Below are 25,099 nucleotides of genomic sequence, written 5' to 3' on the forward strand. Positions count from 1 at the left end.
TCTCCAAGATGGACGCAGGTTAAAATCCTTCCCGGTAAACCACCACCTCGTCGTGGTGCTACACACATTATTAGAAATGGGTTAATCAAGATGTGAGAGTTAGCCAGTAAGAGGGTAGAGCTAATGGGCCAAGCAGTGTTTAAAAGAATACAGTGTTTAAAAGAATAAAGCTAGCCGGGTGGCAGGAACACAGCCTGCTGTTCCATCTACATGCTTCCTCCCTGCTTCCTAGCTACCATAAGGGAAATGGGTTTGTTCTTCTATGTGGCCTCAATACAAGCCCACAGGGATGGGCTCAATGACTTAACTTGAAGCAAAAATATGAGCTGAAATAATTTTTTTCTTTCTTTAAGTTGATTTTCTCAGATATTCTGTCACTCCAACAGAAAGCTAACACATAAGACTAAGGCTGTATATCCCACTGAATCTTAAGAGGGAACAAAACCTTTCAAAGAATAGGAGACCCACTCTGGATACAGGCATCTTTGGTGAGGGGGGTATACAGATACACACACACATATCAGAGTATAGATGTGAAGAAAAAACACTTCAAACAGAAAATAATCATGTAAAAACTTAAAACTGAAAATAAAAGGCTGGGGAGCTAGCTCAGCTGGTTAAGTGCTTAAGGACCTAAATCCAATCCCTCAAACCCACATGAACAAGCTGGGTGCTGGGTGCTTATAATCCCAGCATTTAAAAGACATAGGCAGGCAGATCCCTGGGGCTCTCTGGTCAGGGCTTCTGGCCTACATGTTGTGCTACAGGCTCTATGAGAAACCCTGTCTCTAAAAACAAAAGTCAGTGGCTCCTGAGGTGGACCTCTGGTCTCCACATGTACACACACACACACAAGGAGGTAGTGAGGGAGAGGGGAAGGAGAGAGAAACTGACACAGAGACAGAGAGAACGTTATTTAGTTCCCTGCTTTCAGTTGCTGTTGGAGGACTTGTCTATACTATTTATACATGATGTGAATTTCGCATCTATTTTTGAAAATCAGTTATTCTCCAAGGTAGTGTTTTCCCTTGGAAAGTGGAAACACAAAGAAAGGGATAGAGACAACCGGATCCAGCCCTGCTAGCACTGGCCCATTCCAGTGCCCAGAAAGAAGACCTGTTTCCAATATGTTCCTCATTACTCAAGGAAGACAGTCCATTTGAGGGTTCAACTATGGAGCCAGCCCTAGTTAGACAGGCTCGGCGGTAGCCAGTGCTCTGTCCACACCAGCAATTTTGAGGAAGCAATAGCTTTTAACAAGCCAACACTCCTTCCTCAATATAAAACGAGACATGCTCTCCCAGCTCACATGCTAACTGCCCTTTCGAGCAGCAGAAGAGAGGGCTAGGGAGTGGCAAGCAATTGGCTGTTGAGGAAAGAATCCCTGGCTAGTGTGCCCTAAATACCAGCACTTGGGAGTAGAACTCACAAATGAGGTTATACTAACAGCTCCTATCAGGAGAAAACGAACATATGGGATCTTAATTAAAGTTCATTATGCTAAAACATTTATTTTGAAAATGTGAATTTGTTTCAAGGCAGTTGATATATTAGGGCATCATTTGAGTATAATGTGGATTTCACATTTACTTATGCACACAAGTTTGTCGACAAGAAACAGAGATGAATGGAGAAAAATGCAGCCAGCTGTCCAGAGTCACATCAGAAGACACCAACTGTACACAGCACACGTCCACTGGCCCTTGTGTTTGTTGGGTAGCATGAGCCACCGCCACGTGCAGTCCGTGACATTTTTCATCTAAGTTCAGACAACCCTCCTTCTACCACCTGACATTAACTCTGCCATGACAACCCTCCCCCACACCCCAAGCAAACCCTAGGCGGTTCTAGGGTCAAGGGCCAGTTATTACAGCAGCTATGTTCCTCTCCACCACTCGGCATGGAGAAACGTGGTTTCTGTCAGTCTCTTTATGAATGTCAGTAGCACTGCCTTTTAATGTTGCATTCTAACTCCAATTTTATAGAAATGCAAATTTAAAACACCATTCTGTACCTATTCAAATGACCAAAATCTAAGGCCATCACTGATGAGGTTACAAAGCAACAGGAATGCTCATCATGTGCATGAATGAAAAATGGCCCAGCCACCTGGGAACATGCTCTCTGGCTTTTGCTTGAAAAACTAAACATACTCTTCCCATCTAACCCAGGGATCATGCCCCTGGGCATTTATCCAAAGGAGATGAAAATCCGCGGCCATGCAAAAACTCACATGAATGCTAACAGCAGTTTCAATCATAATTAAAGCATTTGGAAGCTACAAAAATGTCACTCAGGTGCTAGAAGGAAAAATATATGCTGTGGTACATCCAGAAAACAGAGGAGTACTTGGCACAAAATAGAAAAGAGCTATTGAACCATAGCAAGGCATTAAGGAACCATGAATGCGTATTTCAAAGAGGAAAGAAACCCATCTCAAAAGGCTGCAGACTACATATCATGTTACTCCATGATAGCAGACTACCATATGATAAGGTAACATACCATAATGGTCTGTGCATGTCAAATATTTGCCCCAAACCACAAAATGTATGCCACCAAAAGGAAACTCTTATGTATGCCATGGCTCTGGCAATAATGCCACATCAATGCAACTCCAGTGACTATAATTACTGTACCAATCTGGGCAAGATGGTGATGAGGAAGGAGGCTGTGTACATACAGGAAGGAAGGCATAGGAGAACTCACTGTGCTTTCTGTTCAAGTTTGCTTAGATCCTGTAACAGCTCTAAAAATATATTATTTTAAAATATTACTAGTGAGGTTAGTTAGATTGCTCAATGAGGCTGGCTGATCTTGCAGAGGACCAGGGTTCGGAGTCCCAGCACCGACATGGTGACTCCCTCCCATCTGTAACTCCAGTTACAGGGGTTCTGACACCCCTCTTCTGACCTCCACAGGTAGTACAGATGCACATGGTGCAAGACGTACATGCAGACAAAACACCCATACACACAATTAAAATCTAAGTGTGTATGTATGTCTGTGTGTGTGCAGTACTATAAGAAGGTTAGCAATCTTAAAGTCCAAAGGCCTTTAAAAATAAATAATTCATGCGTATCAATGTAACATGAAAATTCTCATCAGAGGCCTGATAATGAAGAGATAATGCACTTTAATGTTTTGATGAGCAAGACAATCAGCCATGCACAGGGTAAAAACGGAAAAGGCCTATCTAATTCTGACAATTTTGAGTCCTTTGTAAATAAGAGTTGTATGCTCCTTGTCTTGTCTTCGGGAAAGAATGGTGCTACTGTGTCTTCAGAAGTTAGTGAGTCTCAAGGATCTCAATCAAACAAGGCCATATACTTCAGCGGCACACAGGGGAGAGGCCATATACCCTGTTGTTAAAACCTGCAGTAAATTAGTCATTTCTTTTTTTTTTAAGTGTTTTCTCTCCCCCCCCCCCCGCCCCCGAGGATCTCAAAGTTCAAACTTTAAAAGAGGAAAGAGACAGATGAGAGAAGCTTTAGAGTTGCTATAAATGTCTCCATCTTCAGTTTGAAAGGTTACGCAAGGATGCACAATTACCTGAGTAGGAGTGAAAGTCCCGGCCAAAAGCAGACTCTAAGCATTGACAGTGGCTCATGGAAGGCTTCAAGGCCATGGGCACTACAACTGCAGGTACAACCAAGGAATCAGAAAAGGTCATGTACCCCTTATAAGGACTGCCACCAAAGACCCAAGAGTAAACAGACACTCTAAAGAGCTGCAAACAAACCAATTCTGGATCTAAAGCATTATTCGTCGCTACATGCTCCCAACAACTATCTTACTAGCCAGGAGGGAGCCCCCTCTCTGACAATAAACAAGAATAATATCTGTATTAACTGTCATGTTGGACTCCGCTGCAGACGGAGGCCCTCTTGGCATAGTGTCTAACTCTACCTAAAGCACTGCTTGGTAGGGGCCCGCACTCTCCACCAGCAGTGGAGAGCGCAGTGGTAGAGTGTCTTGCATGTGGAGATCCATCCTATCTTCTTTCCTCACAGAAAGAAGTGAGGGACTGCGAGGCAAAGAGGCAAGGAAGGAAGACAGGTAGGAAGGCAGGCAGGCAGGCAGGCAGGCAGACGCTCTCCACGCTGCTTTACGAAACCGTTATAAGAGAACTGATTAAAATCAAGAGTTTAAGGCCAGTGAAACAGTTCAATGGGTTACGTCACTTGCCGCCATGGCCAACAACCTACTTTTAATCCCAGGTCCTGCAGTGTGAAAGAAAAAAAACAGACAGTTGGAAGCTGTCTTCCAGCTGAGTGTGCATGCACAAATTCACAAAGTATTGAAATTCCGAGGCCTGATCTTCACCGATGGCAGGCATCCCGATACTTCTGATACAAGTTCAAAATAGCAGAATGCATCCACGACTAGCGTACTGCTTAGAACACAGCTCACCACATGACCATACCAAATGTGTATATACTATTAGGCTAATGCTAAAATGAAAGGGCTTTTCCAAAACAGTGCTTTGGTGGGGAACAGGGCTGTGATTGGGTCCAGCCATCAACTTCCTTGTGTAGTAGCTGTCCAATGTGAAGGCTCTGCTACGAGGGCCTTGGTCCACAGCAGCCACATCACTCCAGCCCACTTCCCTCTTTTTACTTCCAAACTCTAAGCTGTCTTTTAAGATGATTCTACCAGGGACACAAACGAAGGAGGAAAATGCTTAAACAAAGAACATGCACTGGCTCGTGTGAATTAAAAGGAGGCTGGGTCCATTCTCGGTTAACTTTATCTGGAAAGTTAAGTGGGCACAGCCCATAGTCTCTTAATTTCAACACATAATGTCTTCGGGAGAATGAAAGGGATGGTGATTGTATTCCCTTTCAAAGAATAGCAAGAAAGCCCCCGATGAGCCTGCATAGCATGTGATATGCGGTCCCTAATGAGATTAATGGAAACGAGGGGCAGGTGCATACTCTCGGACACTAAAGAACAACCTGAGAGGTGGCTATTAAGTCAGAGATCTGTCTATTCAAAGGCCGGGCGCCTCCCTTGTTTTAAGGGCCTGCTTGATCACTAGCACTGCTGCTCAGGCACTAATAATAGTCCTAATTTGCTCGGATACACTTGAAGTAAAAGTACCTATTCTCCCCGGACAAAGGAGTCCCACTCCACCCCCAGTTTCTAGTCTGTTAAGTTTATGCTTTTCAAGGCAACGGCCAATTTTATACAGAATTAGATTTTAGGAAGGGGGGGAAAAAGCCCACATGTTAATCCACCTGGTGTTTTTGGACTTCAAGCTAATTCTCACAGCCATTAGAGACCAGATTCTGTCTGTCTCCTCTAGTTGAGAGAGGCTGTAGCCAAGCACCTAGCCCCCCCGCACCCAGGGTTAGATCCGGGAATCCCCTGCCATCTGACACACGGGGGGGGAGGGGGGCAGAAGCTGGAATCTCTGCTAGAGGAGGAACGGCTGCACTAGTCACGAACAGGTGCTTAAGTAGGCCCTGACTTATGATCTGCTGGGTGCTCACAGGATCCTGCTCTCACATATGGCCAATAACTCTTCCTTGGCCATCGTACATTAGCCTTGGTTCATAAGTGCAAAGTGATTGTATGGATCGGGCTGGCTATGGATGAGATCTGGCACTTATCCTTGGGGTAGGCTCTGAGGCTTTCCCTACAGCGATGTTGGATGGAAACAGAAGTGACTTTCAGTACTGACAGTCCTCATAATGACATTAACTTCTTCTTTTTATCCCCCTCCTCCCCTTTGAGATAGAATTCCACGTAGCCTAGGCTAGACTGTAACTCCTTATGCAGATGAAGGTGACCATGAACAGATATCTGGCTCTCCTGCCTCTCCACCTCCTGAGGATGGAAATTCAGGCACTGGGCCAGCGCAACTGCCTTATGAAGCACTAGGAATAAAACACAGGGCTTTGTGCTATGCTGAATCTCCAGCCCTATTCATTCCTTCTCATTTCCAACTGTCCGTCAGGACAGCAATGGTACAGAAGTAGAAGTAGTTCTAGTAGGCAAATGTTCATTTTTTTTTAAAGATGTCTGTATATTTAATTATGGGCAGGGGTTGTACACGAGGGTACAGGTGCTCTCAGAAGCCAGAAGAGGGTGTCAGATCCCCTGGAGCTGGAGCTACATGTGGTTGTGAGATGCCCAAATTAGATGCTGGAAATGAACCCCTGTCCCATGTAAGAGTAGTAAACACTTTTATCCCGAGCCACCTCTCCAGTCATGGTGTGCACCTATAACCCTAGCACTGGGAAGGCTTACACAGAAGGACCAGGAATTCAAGGTTATCCTCAGCTACATAGTGAGTTCCAGGCCAGTTTGGAATACATGAAAAAACCATCTCAAAAAAAAGTGGCAGACGCGGTGAGAGCTTTAAATGAGATTTTCTACCTTGTTAGTGAATTATATCTTTGAGGATTAAAATATTAAATATTAAGTATTATTTCCTGAAAGGTTTAGGAATAATTATATAGCACTTAACAGAGAGGCATTGCCAGATAAACCTGATATGTCTAGAATTTGTACCCGAAGCAGGATTTCCTGTAAACAAGAGCAGGGTTTAATTTTATAATCAGACTCCTACACGTTTGCTGATTATTAATCACATGGAACACCTCACCTATAAAGCGAGGATCCTAATCCTCGCTCAGCACTGACATGAAAAAGGATCCAAAGACTTGAACCAAGCTCTGTGGTAACCTCGCCAAGCTGTCACTTGGGGCATCCTCTGTCTCCTCCTAGCTAAACTGACTTCATGCTAGATGCAAACTTTAAAACCAGATATCAGTAGTCATTTCCCTCGACATCTAATGTGTGCTCTCAACAGCTTGATCCTTCTTGAGACAAGTCTTTTGCTGGGCTCCTCTGCGTGAACAACAACACTGAACGTTCCCAGTTAACATGCAAGTTACTGCAGAAGTAGTGCTGGCCATAAGAAGGTAGGTGAAGAGCTACAATGTGCACTTAACCAGGGAACACAAATGGCCCCAGAAGGCCCTACTTCTGAGACTTCACAGGGAAAAGACCTTTTCTCTACTCACCAGTGATAGGTCTTTGGCCTCTGTGGTTTTAGTCCATTTGATGTGGAGGGAAAGACACTCTTCAAAGCCTAATGGCCCTGTTGTTCTAAGCGATCAAAGCGCCGAAGTCAAGATGATGCTTTGGACACACAGACGTACTCCTTTTATATTTGGACACACAGACGTACTCCTTTTATATATTTTTTCTAATGGCAAGGAAAATGAGTTCTCAGGATGGGGGGGGCACAAAAAAAGACAATGAGTTTTCATATCAAGTTAATGAAGATTTACTTAATCCCTGGTTTTATAGACAAGGCATGATAGGGGATTGTAAAACTGAGTAAGCCATGATGCCTGACTTCAAGGAGCTCCTACAGAAGCAATTAAAAAAAATAACAATCTCTATGCACACACCTTTTTGAACCAGGGATCTCTTGTAGCCCAGGCTAGCTTAGAACTGACTTTGTAGTGACGGATCGCCTTAAACTCCTGACCTTCTGATTCATCTTCCTCAGTGCTGGGAACATGGGTTTGAGCAACCACGCCTGACACAACAGCCAATTTTAAAATATGATAATATTTATTGCCTTGAGGACAAGGACTGCATCTACCGTACTCATCTTTAAATCCTAGTAATTGGCACTTAGTAGGCTGCGTCTATAGAAGATGTTTAATGCAGGCTTATTTGAGATGGGATGAACAATTCACTAATCAAATAATTTATTCTCCCATAGCAAAATGAAACAGGGCAGAAGAGTTTCTTGAACCATGAGTAGTACCTAGCAGACATAGGCAAAGGTTCATGAGGTGAGTAGAACTTTTGACTAACAGAGGCAGGGAGGACAGCGCCAGAGACAGAACCCAGCAGCACAGAACTCACCTAGCAAGTACACCGCCCTGACTTCTAGCCTGAGGGCTACAAAAGAAAGAAGTGGGAGGGAAGGGAGAGACAAACTTAAGCAGAAGCTGGAACAAATGTGGAAAGGCCCAAGGAAAAGGAGGGCGGGCAGGCAGTCCCCATTGTTCCCGATTGGTAAGAGAAGGTATATGGCGGGAAGATAGCCCATGCTGTCTACACGAACTCACTGTTATGGCGACAGAAGACACGTGTGGCCAGGTGCACAGGTTGGGACTACATACACCTATTGGCTTGTTGACCTGAAAAACTGTTCTGGACAGAAAGACTATGACTGACATTCGATTTTGTATAGAAGAGCCTATATGGTTGTTAATGCCTTAACATTCAACTGTCTTAAAGAATCGACAAGTTCAAATTCACCCTGAGATGAGGCACTGAATAAAAAAAGAGCAGGATCCCCCATGGCCACTCCGAAGCTCCTATCCAAAATCTCAGGGCTCAGCCAGAGAAGCACACTGGCTGAGGGCTACTCTGAGCAGCGAGGCCCAACCCAGCCTATCTGCTGGACAGAATGGACTCCAGCTGTCTCCAAAAGCTTTGAGTCCAGTTCTTCATACTCCCATTTTGATCTTTCATGAAACGAGGCCTCTTCTGACATATGTATATTGCTCGTCATCCCCCTCCCCAGCCTAAGTGCTGCCTCTCACCCCCACTTGTCTTTATGAATTCCCCGATTCTATTAATTTGAATTACTGTATTAACGGTACTAACATCTAACCTATAACACACTACCTATCTGAAACCCAAGAATGAGCCCCCAAAGGCTCTGATCAGTCAAAATCTATGAGCTGGAGAAACAGGAGCAGCCCTGACCTCACAACGTATGTGCGCATACACACCACACAGAGTTTTGTAAGCTTAATGTTATGGTTTCAAAGACCACAAGGGATGCAGCCAAGGAGTAGGAGGGACAGGAACTGCTAAGAGTCAGCTCAGAATGACAGCTGACAGCAGGGAAGGAGACAAAACCCATTCAGAAAGCTCAGTTACCCAGAACTGCTCATTTCAAGGTTTGATTGTATTCAAGAATACATTATGCAATGAGGAAGGGGCTCTCCTCATCGTCCCCTTCTTTTTCCAGATCATCTCATCAGCTCTCAACACACTTGGCGGTGAGGCAAACAATGCTCTAAATGGACGGCATCTTCATAATAATTGAGCCCAAGGCCCTCATTTTACGAATGCCAAGAACAAGGTCTGGTAAGAAGACATGCTGCATGCCCTCCCTCCAGCTGGTTAGTGGCCGGGGAGCAAGCGCTTTAGCTTCAATTCCCAGGCCATGGCTCCGCCTCCTGTGTTACAGTGATATCTTGATGTGTTTCTGTTACAGTGTGTGTACTGGGTGAGAAGAGGCAGGAAAACACTCAGACTAGGGAGGAGCGGACAGGGAGTATACATTATGTCAGAAGACGCCTTATTTCATAAAAAAATTAAAAAAAAAGAACAAGCGGTAAGAAGTTGGGTTCTCCAAGCACAGAAGGTGCTACAGTTCAGCAGGTAAAGATGCTTGCCAACAAACCTGAAGACTTGAAATTCAATCCCCCAGACACATATGGTGGGCAAAGAAAACTGATTCCTTGAAAGTTGTCCTCTGATCTCCACACATGCACTGTGGGACATGTGTATCTATCTGTCTATCTATCTATCTATCTATCTATCTATCTATCTATCTATCTATCTATCTACACACACACACACACACACACACACACGAAAACACTCCCTCATACAAAATAAAACACAATTTTAAAAAAAAAATGTCCTAGTTGAGTCTGGAGAGATGACTCAGCACTTTCTGCTCTTCCAGAGGACCCAGGTCTGACTTCCAACACCCACACAGTGGCTCAAAACTATGTTAATTCCAGATCTAATGCCCTCTTCTGGCCTCTGTGGGCACTGCACTCATGTGGGGGCCAAACACTCATTCACACACGCAAGAAAAACTTCCAAATTTCTCAGAAACAAGGATTAAATGTTGTATACACTGTCAAGTTTCTAGAAACCCATCTCTAATTGGATTGATTCTTCTATGGTTGTTACACCTGTTTTCACTTTGGCTGGTAAAACACCTTTCCTAAAAAGTGCGGTATACATCACAGTGACTTCTGCAAAGGACACAAAACACCTTCCTTTGCAACACAGTGCTGTTCTCTGCCTCAGCATACGGCTGTCTTTGCAAGGTCTTTGTTACAACAATTTCCCTACAAAAAAGGCCACATGGACTGCTCTTAGCTCCCTGCAACCACTTCCTTTCCTCCCAAGGTCAGGACTAGGATAGAAGAAGAAAAGAACTGCCCAGACCCTTCATCCTTTAGTTACGTATTGTTATGGCTTCTTTGGTTTCTGCTGGTTAATTCTTTAAAGTGAGTTGAACCTTACATATTTTTCTTAATTATTAACAGGCTGTAATCCATTAAATATAGTATAGTCAACAATACAGAAAAATGCTTCCTCCACAGAGAGAGGAGGCATGAGAATAGAAAAGCAAAGTCTAGGTACCAGGCGGTGGTGGCACACACCTTTAATCCTAGCACTTGGAAGGCAGAGGCAGGTGGATCTCTGTGAGTTTGAGGCCACCCTGGTCTACAGAGTGAGTGCCAGGACAGCCAGTGGCTACACAATGAGACACTGTCTCAAAAAACCAAAAAGGGGGGGAAAAGGAAGGAAGGAAAGTAAACTCTCTCAACTTTTCCACAAGCCCTGGAATAGCACTGCATAATGCAAGGCTATAAGACAGAAAGTGAACTGAAGGCGCAGCAGAAGCTACAGAGACTTGAAGGACGAAACTGCCTAGCCACGGAGGAGAGCATGGCACTGAAGAGCCTAGCCACGGAGGAGAGCATGGCACTGAAGAGCCTAGCCACGGAGGAGAGCATGGCACTGAAGAGCCTAGCCACGGAGGAGAGCATGGCACTGAAGAGCCTAGCCACAGAGGAGAGCATGGCACTGAAGAGCCTAGCCACGGAGGAGAGCATGGTACAGAAGAGCCTAGCCACGGAGGAGAGCATGGCACTGAAGAGCCTAGCCACGGAGGAGAGCATGGCACTGAAGAGCCTAGCCACAGAGGAGAGCATGGCACTGAAGAGCCTAGCCACGGAGGAGAGCATGGTACAGAAGAGCCTAGAAACGGAGGAGAGCATGGTCCTGAGGATAACATGTACAGGAATATATGCATGGTTCTAATTCTCACCAAAGCCCCCCTAGCCCTACAAGTGGTAATCTAGGTAATCTAGCAACTACCAAAGGTTCAAAGAGATGGCACTTAGATTCAGCTGCAGTGAGATGCATCACTGATCCGCTAGCAGCCAAGAGTCCTTCTCCTACCTGTGCAGCCGTTGTATGGATGCAAGCAAGCAAGACTGAGGCAAATCATGCTCTGGGGAGGTGGTTTCTAAACATCAGGGTTGAGCCTACCTGAGAGCTGGCACCAGCTCTGTAGCTTCTCCGCTCCCACTGCGTATACACACTTACCTTTTGAAGGACCCATCACCCCGTTCCTCGCGGACACTAATCTACACAGGTGTGTCTTGTATGTCCTAAATCAGTTTCCATTCGCCATGCCCCAGCCTACAGGGGGAAGGCCCGGGTATGCTTGCACAATGGACACATGTGGTCCTTTTTCTGAGGAAAGGCAGAGTATAAAACTTGTTCCCCACGTGTCAGACAGCCCCTAACGAAGGGGCCGCTAACCCTCACTCGCCTTCCACTTTTCTGCCCCACCCTTTTAAGCACCTCTTTCACCGGCCACCTGTCAAAATAAAACAAGCCTCCTCGGATCTTTCAAAAACTGATGCTGCCAAGAGACTGGGAGATGAATTCTCTCCAGGACCTGTTGAAAGATAAAAGATGAAGCAGGCGATTTAAAAGGCAAGACTGTACCCTCCTGATCACAAAGCTTGAAGCAGACAAACCATGGAAGCCAATGACACAGGGAACGCCCTTTGACCAGACAGAGACACTGACACTGGGCTAGGCAGACTTATTTTCAATAAAGAATACGAAGCTGAATTAATCCATTTCCCAACTAATAGTCATAGAATAATTTTATTGTGGTGAAGTAGGAGGGAGGGAGGAGAGGAGGTTAGGACGAGCCCCTCTTTTAGGAAACAATAGTGGTCAGTATTTTCTAGAAGTTCTGTTCAGACAGCCAAGGTAAGCGGAAAGGACTTTGTTTGCTTATTCACTCTCTTTGTTTTTAAGTGACTGCCTCACTTAAAAACCTTCCTCCGATCAAAGGAGAAAATAACCAAGAGAAAAGGAGCAACCCCTTCAACTGGGATACCCACCTGCGGGTATAACCCGCCTTTCCAGCACTAAATGCCTTGGCTGTTCCCGGGAATATTGCTAAACCTGGTTTTTAGAAACCAAAGGAGACGTAGGTTCCTGGCAAGAGCTAGACAGAAGGTCAATCTGGGAAATGCTGGGGGGAGGAGCAAGTGAATTTAAGAAACTAATTCCCTGGGTGAACATTGAAATTTCCTTCTCTTTGCTTTCCCTGCACTCCGAAGAGCTTAGAGGATGCTGCTGTGCTTAGACTAGGCTTTATGCCCAGGGTAAGTTTTCTTCTTTGACATCTTTGGAAAGTAAGGAACTTGACCATAACACTTAGATTAGGAATAAAGGCGATCATTGCTGTGTCCCAGCACTAAATCAAAGAGCTCAATGGAGCTGAGGTTGGGCGCTTGCCTATATGTGTAAGGCTCTGGGGTTTTACCTCCAGAACCCTCACAATGCACATGCATTATCATTATAATTATTATTATTCAGCCACCTGAAAGTTTTGCCTGTATGTAGCCATAGAAACATGTTTAGAATTTCCCTTCGGAAATAGCAGAAGTGACCTGAAACTACAGCGGGTAGGCACAGCACTCGGTTAACATGAGGCCCTAAGGTTCATCTGCTAGCACAAGGGGAAACAAAACCAAACACAGATTACCAGATGGTTATGTGCTGCAGTCCAAACCATGTAGAAACACACACATGTGAACAGAGCCGGACTGTGAGAGGAAAAAGGCACAGACACAAAAGGGACTCCTTGCTATTGCTGCTCTCGCCTATCTTCAACTGCAAACATCTTGACTTGTGACTTGCCATAAACCATAAACTGAAGGCCAATTGGCACTGTGACAACACTTGCAGCCAGGTACAAAGTCCCAAGAGCATAATTATTAATCAGGACTGGCAGGAAAACAAAGATCTGAAGACCAGAAGGTGCTATCTGGCTCCCCCACCTTCATTTCACTTTCTAGATCTCCCGGGGCACAGGCTGGGGCTAGAGCTCGGTGGCAGAGCACCTGCCTTGCATACATGAAGCCCTGGGTTCCATTTGCAGTGTTTCTAGGGGCTGGAGAGATGACTCAGCACTTTAGAGGACTAACTACTCCTCCAGAGGACCAGGGAGCATCTACATGGTGGCACAAATCTGCCAGCATCTGGCACTCAAGTGGTGCACAGACATGCAAGCAGATGAAACACCTATGCACATAAAAGAAAAGACATCTGTTTTTATTTATTTTTTATTTTTTTTATTTTTTTTGGTTTTTTGAGACAGGGTTTCTCTGTGGTTTTGGAGCCTGTCCTGGAACTAGCTCTTGTAGACCAGGCTGGTCTCGAACTCACAGAGATGTGCCTGCCTCTGCCTCCCAAGTGCTGGGATTAAAGACATCTTTTTTTTAATGAGTTAACCTTAAAAGGGATTTTTTTTTTGTAAATCAGAAAAAAAGAGGGGCTGACATGATGGCTCAGCAGGTGAAGTCACACGACCCCAAGCCTGAAAAGCTGAGTTTGATCCCTGGAACCCATATGGTAGAAGAACCAACTCCTGACTTCCACACCTGCATCGCTGCACACACACGAAACAAATAAATAACTGTATCTAATTTAAAAACTTTTTTAGCTGAGTGGTGGTGGCGCATGACACTCCAGAGAAAGAGGCAGGCGAATCTGTAAGTTCGAGGCCAACCCTGTCTACAAAGTGAGTTTCAGGACAGCCAAGGCTGTTACACCAAGAACCTATGCCTCAAAAAAAAAACAAAACCCAAAATTTTAAAGAAAGCAATAAATGAATGGCACACAGCTCCTGAATGTTCATGCTGAAAATTTAGCAGAGGACAAGTCTTTTCAGGCTTCTGGGAACTGCACAGGGCTGCCGTTACTGTTCTCGTGGTGTCAGAAGTCTGGCTCCTAGATAGGAAGAGTCTGACTGTTTAGTCTAAAGATCCATGACAAGAGCACAGGCCGGACAGCCTGGCTGAGTTTGATTGCTGTTTCTTTGGGTTTTATGGGAGATCAGTGAAAGAAATGGCCACGTGAAATCATGTTGACAACACTGATTATTACCCTGTCTAATGTCTCTCTACAAAAGAACCTACCACAATAAATTCTGTCTAGGTCTAGCAACACTAAGAAAATATCTTGTGTGAAGAACTGTTATGTTTCCTTTTATCAGATAAGGGGAAAAAGTATAAGTAGTTGGGTATCCTGTTTTGCCTCATCTACCTGGGAACCCAGAGTTCATTTGCTGTAACAGCTCTAGTTTTAAATTCTTTATTCCATCTGAAATTCCCTCCTCCATGCTCCCTCTCTGTATTTTCTATTGCATTAAATGGATTAATCCACATAATGTATTCAAATTAGATCTAAAATGAATACTCATTGAATGTTATCTATTGTTACTCAAAATAATGGTTGTAAACAACAATTTTCATTATGGTTGTAGGAATCCTATTGAATATGACTAAAATAATTTTAAGCAGGTGGGGTTTTCATTAATTATGGAAAAGATGGATTTTTTTTAAAGTTTCATGTCCTGCCAGATTTTTTTTTAAATTACACACATATGGTTCAAGGATCAGTACCCCGCTCCTTTTAAAGCCACACCCGCGATGTCTGAAGGGCTAACAGATTTCCATTAGCACAGCAATTAGAGGACTGGGTGGGGGAATCATTTTAGTCTCATCTTGTTTTTCTTTAAATGGAAGAAAAATTCAATATTGACTGATTAAAAGAAAACAAATATTAGGAAAGGAAAGAAGGGAAGAAAGGTGTACGAGATGAGTTGCTCTGGGTCGGGGCGGCAAAAGGTGGGAAAGCAACCTGCGCACCAAGTCACCGTCTGGGGCCTGAATCTAGGGCAAGTGAATTCGTGGCATGAGAAAATCTCAAACATTTATTAAAATTTAAACATCCTACTACTGTCTTCATTACATTAATGACATGCCCGGCATGATGCTTCATACTGCAATCCCAACACTAAAGAGAAATTATATATGGAAAGGCTAATTGGAAGTTGCAGGCCAGCCTGGGCTATATATCAAGTTCCAGGCAAGCCTGTACTAAAGAGAAATGCTGCCTCAAAAATAAATAAATAAATAAATGTAAATAAATAAATAAAAATAATGTTAAAGTGTACTTTATCTCATGAAATGACTATCATAATTGAAATATAAAAATCATGACAAACTAATGACCCCTTGGGCACCTCTCCTGGAGTTCAGACAATTCTTTCTTCAACATGACTAAGTATATAACTATAAAAACGCAAGCTCTGACATACCTTAATGACCATACTGCTAACAACTGCTGAAAATCATAAAAATTCCTCCATGATCAATTAAGAAAACTACTCCAAAACTTGAGGCAATTCATACTTGGCAAGATATAGGATCTAAATCGCCATTTCTTAAATGTCACCCTAGGAAGCCACCGAGCATTGGCATAATATACAAGCATATAGCATACATTCAAAAACATTTCTATAATTAATAACTTGCCAAAAGCAATCATTTCCTTCTATCATGAGTAATTAACTACATTCCCCTCATATTAAAAACACATCTCAATTTTTCCCGTCGCTTTCCTCTGTGCACAACATGAGGGTCCAACAGCTGCTGGCACTAGGAGAAAGAAAACAAATCTTCTGCCCTAACAGCAGAACCACCATATTAATATGGTCAATTACAGAAATGCCTTCCATAAATTTGAGTAACTGGAATGACTATGGGGTGAACGATACAGTATTTTAGGGAAATGAAGATTTCCAACTTTCCACCACACAGTGATTCCACAAAGTATGGCGACTAAACTTCAAGATCTATCTACCTTTACAAAGCTATGGAGGTTGGGGAGAGGGCCGGGTGGACAAATGTGCTTGTTCTGCAAACATAAGGACCTGAGTTTTTTTGTTTTTTTTTCTTTTTTTATTTATTTATTTATTTATTTATTTATTTATTTATTTATTAAAGATTTCTGTCTCTTCCCCGCCGCCTGAGTTTGAATCCTAAGTGTAAGAGGGAAACAAAGCCAGCATGGCTACGCTGTAACCCCAGCACTGGGGGGAGCGGCAAAAACAAGCAGTTCACTAGCAAGGCAACAAAGCCGAAACTGGAAAGCTTCAGGATAGGGGCGATCCTGCTTCAAGGGAATAAGACAAAGAGTGATGGAACAACGCTTTCACCATCATCCTGTGGCCACCACACATGCGTCTCACACGCACACACGTACCACAAAATGAATAAAAATAAACAGAGACCTGTTGAAATAAACACAATGGCTCTGGTTTCAATGGTTCCTGAAGTGTTTGGTAACAAGTCTCCTCCGTTATGGACGTTAAACACCTTCTAAGATCATATTTATACTATACATTAACAAACAATCCTCTTGTTACATATGCAACAGGGATAATAAATATGTTCTTCCCCTGAAACCCACTGTATTTCATTCAACTCTGAAGCTCAGAAGCAACCAAGAAAATGATCAGGGCTCCACGATAGACTAAGAGCTCACAGGTGAAAGTGGTAATGCTTGTGTGCTTTAAAAATAAAGGTTTTCACTGGGCGGTGGTGGTGCACGCCTTTGATCCCAGCACTCAGGAGGCAGAGGCAGGCAGATCTCTGTGAGTTTGAGGCCAGCCTGGTCTACAAAGTGAGTTCCAGGACAGTCAGAGCTTCAACACAAAGAAACCATCTCACCAAAAAAGACAAAAACAAAAAAAAACAGGTTTTCGCTGGGCAGTGGTGGCGTGCACCTTTAATCCAAGCACTTGGGAGGCAGAGGCAGGTGGATCTCTGTGAGTTCGAGACCAGCCTGGTCTACAGAGTGAGCTCCAAGACAGCCAGGGCTACACAGAGAAACCCTGTCTCAAAAAACCAAAAAATAAAAAATAAATAAATGCTTTATTTTTTTCAAAACAAACACATAAACATCCAAAAAGTAAATAAAATAAAAGAGGCCCGGTGTGGTGGCACACACCTTTTAATGACCATGCTTGGGATCAGGGCAGGTGAACTCAGAGTTTGAGGTCAGCCAAATACATGTGAATTCCAGGCCAGTCTTGCTATATAGTGAGACCCTGTCTCAAAACCAAAATAAAAGAAGCATAATGAATCCCTTCCCCGAAGCTCAACTTAGATAAGGTTGTTTGCTCTATCATGCTTACCCTACTTCCTGAGTCCTTCATAACCCCAGGACCATCTTAAAGACTCAATCATAAGAAGCAAAACATTTCTGTTTTCATTTAGACAAATTATCTTCAAAATAATATCAATATTTGAAATATTTTGTATTGAAATCTGGGTACGCCCTAATTGTCACCGCGAAGCCAAGACCTGTCCTTCTGAATACAAACTGGTATATCCAACTTATTACTAGGCAGGCAGGGTTCTGCATCAGTTGGAGAGCTTGGACCTTCATCCTTTGTCATTTCCCTGTGGTCAGCTCATGGGAACAGAAGAGCTGGGAAAGAGCAGATAGCCCAAAACATTTGCTTGTAACCAGGAAATGCAAGTGCTCCCAAGGCTGCTCACGTGACTCTAAGTAAACTGCCTACAAGCTGGCATACTAAACACATGGTACCAGCTCCTTGGGACTTTGAATTTCGGAAGAAACCAGCAGCTAAGGGTGAATTTGTATGTACAATATTCATATGAAATTTCTGAAAAAAAAATGTAGCTGGGATTGCAGCTCTGTGGTAGACCACGCGTTCTGCATATTTGAGGCCCTTTAATCTTAAGCACAGAAAAAGAAATAGAAAAGAGAAATGAAGTAAAACAAGATAAAAATCCAAAACTAAAACCTCTAGAAATGGAGAGAAGGCCAGTCTGAGCAGGGCCACAAAGCTACCCATTGCGTCCTGGCTAGTGCACCCCTTATCACTTGGTCTGCATTTGTTTGCACCCTAATCTCTGGGACCAGCCCCAGACCTTGCTCTCTGGTCTAGGGGCCAGGGTCCTCCTGTCCTCCTGGAGGCGACCTGCACAGCAGATGACCACTAATAAAGGCTTACAGAGGAAAGTAACCAAATGACAGGAAGACTCCATCCCTAGTCTGCTGAGCCAGAGCTGGACTCTGACAGTCATTACCGGGCTGGTCTAAAGGACATCATTCTGAGCCTCTCATCACAATAGGCTGAGAGGACACTGCCTTTTCACAAGGCCTTGAAGGATTTGGTGGTGATGCCCTGCTTCCTCTGCAGAGCACAATGGAAAAGGGACCCAAGAGTTGACCTTTTATTTTCTAGTGTCCATGCAAGTCCAAAAGTCTATAAAGAGATCTACATTGTATCGCAGGGGGGAGGGGGGAATGTTCCTTCTAGGTCTTGATAACAAGTCTGTAACCCCTGCACTGCTCTGATAAGCCTACCACAACTGGCCTCGGGCCTCGCTGCTCTGTACACGGTATGAGGTGGCAGGAGCTTATGACGACGGAAAAGCACAACTCCTCAAAAAGAGGAGATTCGTGGCTCTGAAATATTCATGGCACGTGTTCTGCTCTAATCCTTGTTCGCCCATGTTCTACAAGGGTGTGAGGTCTCACGCTAAAGTCTCTCTGTCACTATTTGAAATCTCAGTGCCTGCCAGTGAACAGGTAACTCAAGAGTGACGGAATCCTCAGTCTGGGTAACCCTTTCTAGGAAAAAAAAAAGGTTAAGCATTCTCCTGGGCACCCCATTTGCAAAGAATGCCCATTTATGCCTCCATTCAACAAACACTAAGTGCCAGGCAATGTATTAAAGACAATGCGCATAGGCAGTGAACAAAGAGGCCAAGTTCCCTACCCCAAGGCTGGACAGTGAGGGTGCTGAGAAGAGAGTAGAGAAGAAGCGTGACAAAATGTGTGCTTGTGCCATGTGGGAGGAGAGGGGGTGTTTTCCTATTTTATATACAAATCAAGAAAAGCTTCTCCAGTGAAGCAATACGAGATCAAAGCCCTGAAACTTGTGAGGGAGTGAGCTATATTCTGGCTACAGGCTATTCTAGGCACCGAGAATAAGAAGTACAAAGTCTGGGGGTGGAAGCCTATGGTACATTACTTACCTAGCATGTGGCGGGGCGGGGGGCTAGGATGGGACATACAAAGGTCCAACTATGCCTTAATGCTTGAGGAAGAGAAGACAGTGGGACCAGAGTGGATAGCCAAGGGCATCACAGAAGAAAGGGAGATTTGGAAGTGGAAACGGAAAAGGTCGGATGGGCAGATCGTGAAGCTCTGATGTTTCCTATGGGTGGCATGGGGAACCATGAGAGCCTTTATTTTGACTTGACTTGATTTGTGTATGCACTTAACGGTGGCGTGCATGCCATGGTGTACAAGGGAAGTCAGGGGACTATATTCAAGAACTGGTACTCTCCTTCCACCATGTCGTCCCAGGGATGGGACTCAAGACATCAGGCTTGGTAAAAAAAAAAAATAGATAGGTAGATAGATAGATAGATAGATAGATAGATAGATAGATAGATAGATAGATACATAGATACATAGATACATAGATACATACATAGATAGATAGGAGTGCTTTTATCTGCAAGCCACTGTGTCCCACTTGAGCCTTTGAGCAGAAGTAATGTGACTTGGGTTACATGTGATAAAACAGGATGGTATTGGCTGCTGTGATGAAAGCTAGGACACTGGGGATAAGCCACTAATGAATCCAAGCAAAAGGTGATAGACACCAGGATCAGCATGGCATTGTTTGAGATCACAATATGGCAGGTTTTCTAGATGACATCCAGAAAACAGGGCCCAATGGTAAACACCATTGAAGTTCTGTTTAAAATTAACTCGTTTCAATCCCTCCCTCTCCCCCAATGCCAACAAAAAAAAAAAGAGAGAGAAGTCTTTCCATGAGCCCACTGACTTCCCTGGAGAAGGGGCAGCTGTGAAGGCCTATTTGTAAATACACTGGTGAGAAGTGGTCAAGCTTTGCTTTTCTGAAAGTCTTAGCACAGGGAAATATTCTATAATGAAAGCAATTTGACCCTAGTAAGATAGTAGTCCCACTATAAATTGTAAAGAATGTAATGACTGCCTATTCCGGCACACACCAAAAAATTAATAAATTAATTTAAAAAAAGACTTCTGTGAAGTGACTGCCAAGCAAAAAGACACTCGTGCTCAGAGTGAACCACTGCAAGTGGTAGCTACCAAGCGAGTGCATGCTTCACGCTGCTGTCTACAAGGACAGGGAGGTTCCTTTCTACCTCTGTGCTGAAAACCAGACTCAACACTCAATGGAGACAAATGTGTGAGAGAATAGAAACAATAAGTATAGGAGGAAAAAAAACTATGGCGGGGTTTCATGCTTGCTGGGATGCTGACATCAAGGGCTTGGAGGAATGAAGAGAAGCTCTATAGTGCAAAAGGAACCACTTCCAGCCACTCCTGGAGAGACAAGCTGGGCGGTTAAGAACGAAAGAAAGCAGGCTTGCAGAAAAGACAGAAGGGGTCATGAGTAGGGCTGGGATTGAAAAGAATGGCTGGGATGAAGGAGAGATGACGGCCGGGGAAGAGGACAGAAATGAGCATCTGGTGGGCAGGAGTAAAGACGGGAGCTTCAAAAAGCACATCTGCAAGCCCAGTGAGTTGCTGCTCGCTCTGGAACGGACAACCTGAGAGATTCCCAGGATTAAAGCAAACCACTTGCAATGTTGTGCTGTCTTGCCACAGAGCAAACCAGAGAACAGGACCACATTTGAGACGGGGAGCAACAGAAAAGACACTTGGCTTTGCCCTGCTTCTTTTAGATACCAAGGTCTAGGTGGCTGATCACAAAGTAGACAGGGGCCTTATACACAGCAAAAAACGAACTTCGCGCCACCAGGAGGCTAAGAAGTCCAAGGTGAAGGTGCTGGCATGTTCGGTGTCTGGTGAGGACCCACTTCCTAGTCCACACGCAGCAGGTTTCTCACTATTAATTCCGTGTAACACATGCCAAAGGGATCGCTCTTAGGCCTCTTTTAAAAAGGACACTAACCCCATTGGAAAAACCCCACCTCCTGATACCATGAGCGTGCGGAGTGTTAGGATAGCAGCATATGAAGTTGGGGGAAGAGAAAAAGACCCAGACAAATGGGACAGGTTGAATAGAAATGTCAGTTCCTAGAATGAGGGCTGAGCTGAGCCATAGGCCTCGTAATTACGCACATGGCCTTGGGGTATCACCCTCAGATACCAAAACATCTATTCCTAAAACAAATATAAAATTTTAACAATTCCTAAACCACAAAACATGTCAAGGACCTACAACTGAGCCACCTGGTATAAAAAAATTTGAGTCTATGGGTCTGGTCTCTCAGCTCAGGCCTAACAGGGCAAAGGGGGCTTTCTGTTTTAAAGGGTTAAGAAAGTAGTATCCTTAACTTGCAACATTTCTTATCATTATACATTTACCTAAATTTGGTAAATGTTTAAAAGAGAAACCAATATTCAAATATTTTATCCCTAACTGGGAGCCAGTTTTCTTGCCTCTCGTGACTTTAGGTCAGAATGTGAGTTTTCCAAACTGGGCACAGCAGGCATTTCATCTAGCGTGGATGTCCTAGAGGGCTTAGAAGAGAACTCAAAGAGGAACAAAATAAGCCAAACGCTCTCAAGTGAATAAGCCACTAAATTAATAATATACAGTCTTTAACTTATTTTAGGGGTGGGGTGCTGGAGACGAAACCCAGGGCCTTGCCTATGCTGGCCAAGCAGTCTGCCGCTGAGCTGTGTCCCCTGCTCTTTAACCTATTTCCTTTCTAACAGACAAACACAAAATGAGCCAGGCAAGGTGGTGTGCACACCTGGAATTGCAGCCCTGGGGGTGGGGTGGGGGAGGCTGGGACAGGAGGGTGGCAAGTTCAGGCCATCCTGAACTACAACAGACACCTGCTTGAGAGGGAAAGGAGAGGGGAGGTGGGAGAGAAAAAGTAGAGAATGAGGGAGGAAGACAAAGAAGCACATCGCTTCACTCACTGACTTAGCACTGTTGGGACACTGGGTATTCTTAGTATTTTGTTTTGAGACAGGGTTTCTCTGTTTCCTTGGCTGTCCTAGAACTTGTTCTGTAGACCAGGCTGTCCTCAAAAGGTGTGCAACCATCACTGCCCGGCTGACGCTGCGTATTCTAAACAGGCAAAAGTCTAAATCTGAACTCCCCCTCCCAGGCCACTGCCTTGAGAGTGGTCCTTCACTTTCCCAGTATTTCCAGAGGAACTCTCTCAACTGTACTTTCTGAACTTTCATCTCAGAAAGTAACAAGACACAATAGTGCATGTCTTGACATCCACTAGCTCCCTCAAGGGTAAGAAGGGAGTTGGGGGGGGGGGGCTGGAAAGATGGCTTAGCAGTTAAGCTGAGCCGTTCAGAGGGTACACTGCTCTTGCAGGACAGGAGCTTGCTTCCCAGCATCCAGGTCGGGTGGCTCGTAGACACCTGTGACTCCAGTTCCAAGAGGGAACTGGCGCGTCTGGCCTCTGCAAGCACCTACCCAATGTTCACAGACTCACACAGACACATAATTTCAAATAATAAAAGTAAACCTTCAAAACAAAGGTGCCTCCAGTCTAGGCGTTCGCCCCATCCTAACAGCATCAAAAGGCCCAGAGCAGTTGTGTATACAGCGTTCAGCTTTGGGCCGCTCACCCCATTTTATACTTCAGGCAGATGTCAAGTTTCAGGTTTCTCAGAAATCCCTTTCTGTGACACCCTCTACCTCCCAGCCAGCACACTTGCAACAACTCTTCAGCTACAGGCTAGGAAAGCAGATAACCCAGTCCCTTATCTTCTCCTCGGGAAACGCTATCTACCTAATCTAATTCAGATGGAACCCAAAAAAGCCTGATTCCTGTTTTCCACCTCCTGGAATCCCCAGAGCCTAGCATACTGCTCTTCTCAATGATTACTGATGGGAAAAGTTCTGAAGGCCTTTTCTCCAGGCAGAATACATAGGCTTTTTGACAGCTGTCGCCATCACTTAGCTTTTCCACCACTTCCCACATTCCCAGCTGTGTTCTGGATGGCTGTGCCGGGGAGAAGCCCAGGGATTTGCTGTACTTCTATTTCTTGATAAGCTACATGAACAGAATAAACACATGGCAAAGAAAACATTAAAGTTGGGAATAAAGAGATTTGGGCTTCTTTTATCAATAAAGAGAAAGGGGAGAAATATCACCAAGCACACTGACATTTAATCAATATATAACAAGAAGGCTGGATTCACCCTGATTCTCTCCAAAGTACTTTCAATGTCCCTACATCTCTACTTGCAAAGAGTCGATGGTTGTGGTTTTGCTTGTACCTTAAATTACAAATATCTTTCCCCAAGTTTAACAGGCATTCCCCTAACCCCAGATTTGTCCAAATTAAAGCAGCCATGCATAGCATTGCAATGAAATCTTTACCTGAGCCAATTTTATTGTGAATCTCAGAATCACAGAAATTCAGAGACGGAATGGACCTCAGACATCAATGGCAATGGTTTTCAACTGCAGATAACCATTTAGAAAATGTTAGTCTGACAGTGGCCCATGCCTTTAATCCCAGTAGAGCACTCAACCTAGCACATCGGAGAGAGACAGAGAAGGTATAACTGCACAAGCCAGCCATGGTCGGCTGCACTCCTGGAAAGATCTTCTTGAGTAGTACCCAGCCAGGCGTCAGGATGCTTTAAAATTTCCCAAGGGATGCTGCTACAGTACAAAGAGAGCTGACAACCGCTAATCTAACTCTGCATTCAAATTTCACATTCTAATACCACCACACCCCACTCCTTTTCAAAGAAAAATCTCATCGAAAGTATCAGACAACAAATCTGTCACAGAATTACACCAGAACTTCTTGTTCTAAGAAAGCAGGTCCTCTTCATGTACTTTTTTTCTCCTAGGGCACTAGACTTGCTTTTTCTCCCTCAATTAATTTTCCATCTTTAATAAGCCACCATCTCTATCTACCCCAAAGTAAACAGACTTTGTAAGTATTCTTGACTCCACTATCCCATTGCGTAGCTTTTGGGAGCCTAAATTATGTTCGTCTGTTTCCCTGTGTCCACATGCGTTTACTGACTGGCTAATAGCGAGGATGGAACCCAGAGCCCCGTGCACGCTGAGCACATCTTCTGTCACTGAACTACACATCCACGCCTCACACGATTTCTTTCCTGGCAAGGAGCTCTGGGTGATTAATGAGACATAATATCCCTTGGAAGAAACCACACTGCCTTTCCTCTGGAAAGTGGGACTCCACCTTCCCTCTTCACCATCATGGTAACATGGAGGAATTTTTCATCTACCTCACAAGATTTGCCTTCAATTACCTTCTGCCCCACTTAACTTCTAGTTTGTACCTGCCTCACCATACCTGTGGGCTTCTGACCTAGACTATTTCATGAGAGATGTTTTTCTCTGAAGCAGCTTCTTTTCACTCTGCCAGTTAGTCATGCCAGGTGCAGGCGTGCGCACACACTGGCGTGCGCACGCAACTGCACACACATGTGCGCTCTCTCGCTCTCTCTCAATCTCTCTCTCTCTTCTCCCCCCAAGCAGCTGGTCTTTTTGATGTCTGGCACACATTTATCTCAGCTTCCAATAAGATGTTTTTACATAGTTTCCAGGCTTCCTGGAGGTTGTTGACTTTTTTTTTAACTCTTCCATTCCATTTTTCCCCTAATTTCGAACATTTGTTAGAGTTCCTTTTTCAAAAGTCAAATACCTGGCTGATGGGTCTCTTTGATTTTTTTTCCTCTCCCACCAGATTGCAAAATTAAATGCATCAGAACTTAAATATAATATTTCCAATTACCTCCAGGATGGAGTCACTGCATGAATTCTCTGCACTTTCATGTTCTCTCTAGCAAGCAACAGATGTTTAACCACGAGCAACTGGAAATGTTAGCTCTTACCTGTTCACATCTTTT

The 25,099-nt window shown here is 44.2% G+C and overlaps 1 protein-coding gene across 1 annotated transcript in view; it reads right to left on the reverse strand.

Annotated features, from left to right (window-relative positions):
* The window catches only part of Gpc4 (glypican 4), a 107,871-nt gene that overhangs the window by 74,957 nt on the left and 7,815 nt on the right, over positions 1 to 25,099 (reverse strand). The gene's annotated exons all lie outside the window — the stretch shown is intronic.

Source organism: Microtus pennsylvanicus, chromosome X (assembly GCF_037038515.1).
Source record: "Microtus pennsylvanicus isolate mMicPen1 chromosome X, mMicPen1.hap1, whole genome shotgun sequence".
Taxonomy (NCBI): domain Eukaryota; kingdom Metazoa; phylum Chordata; class Mammalia; order Rodentia; family Cricetidae; genus Microtus; species Microtus pennsylvanicus.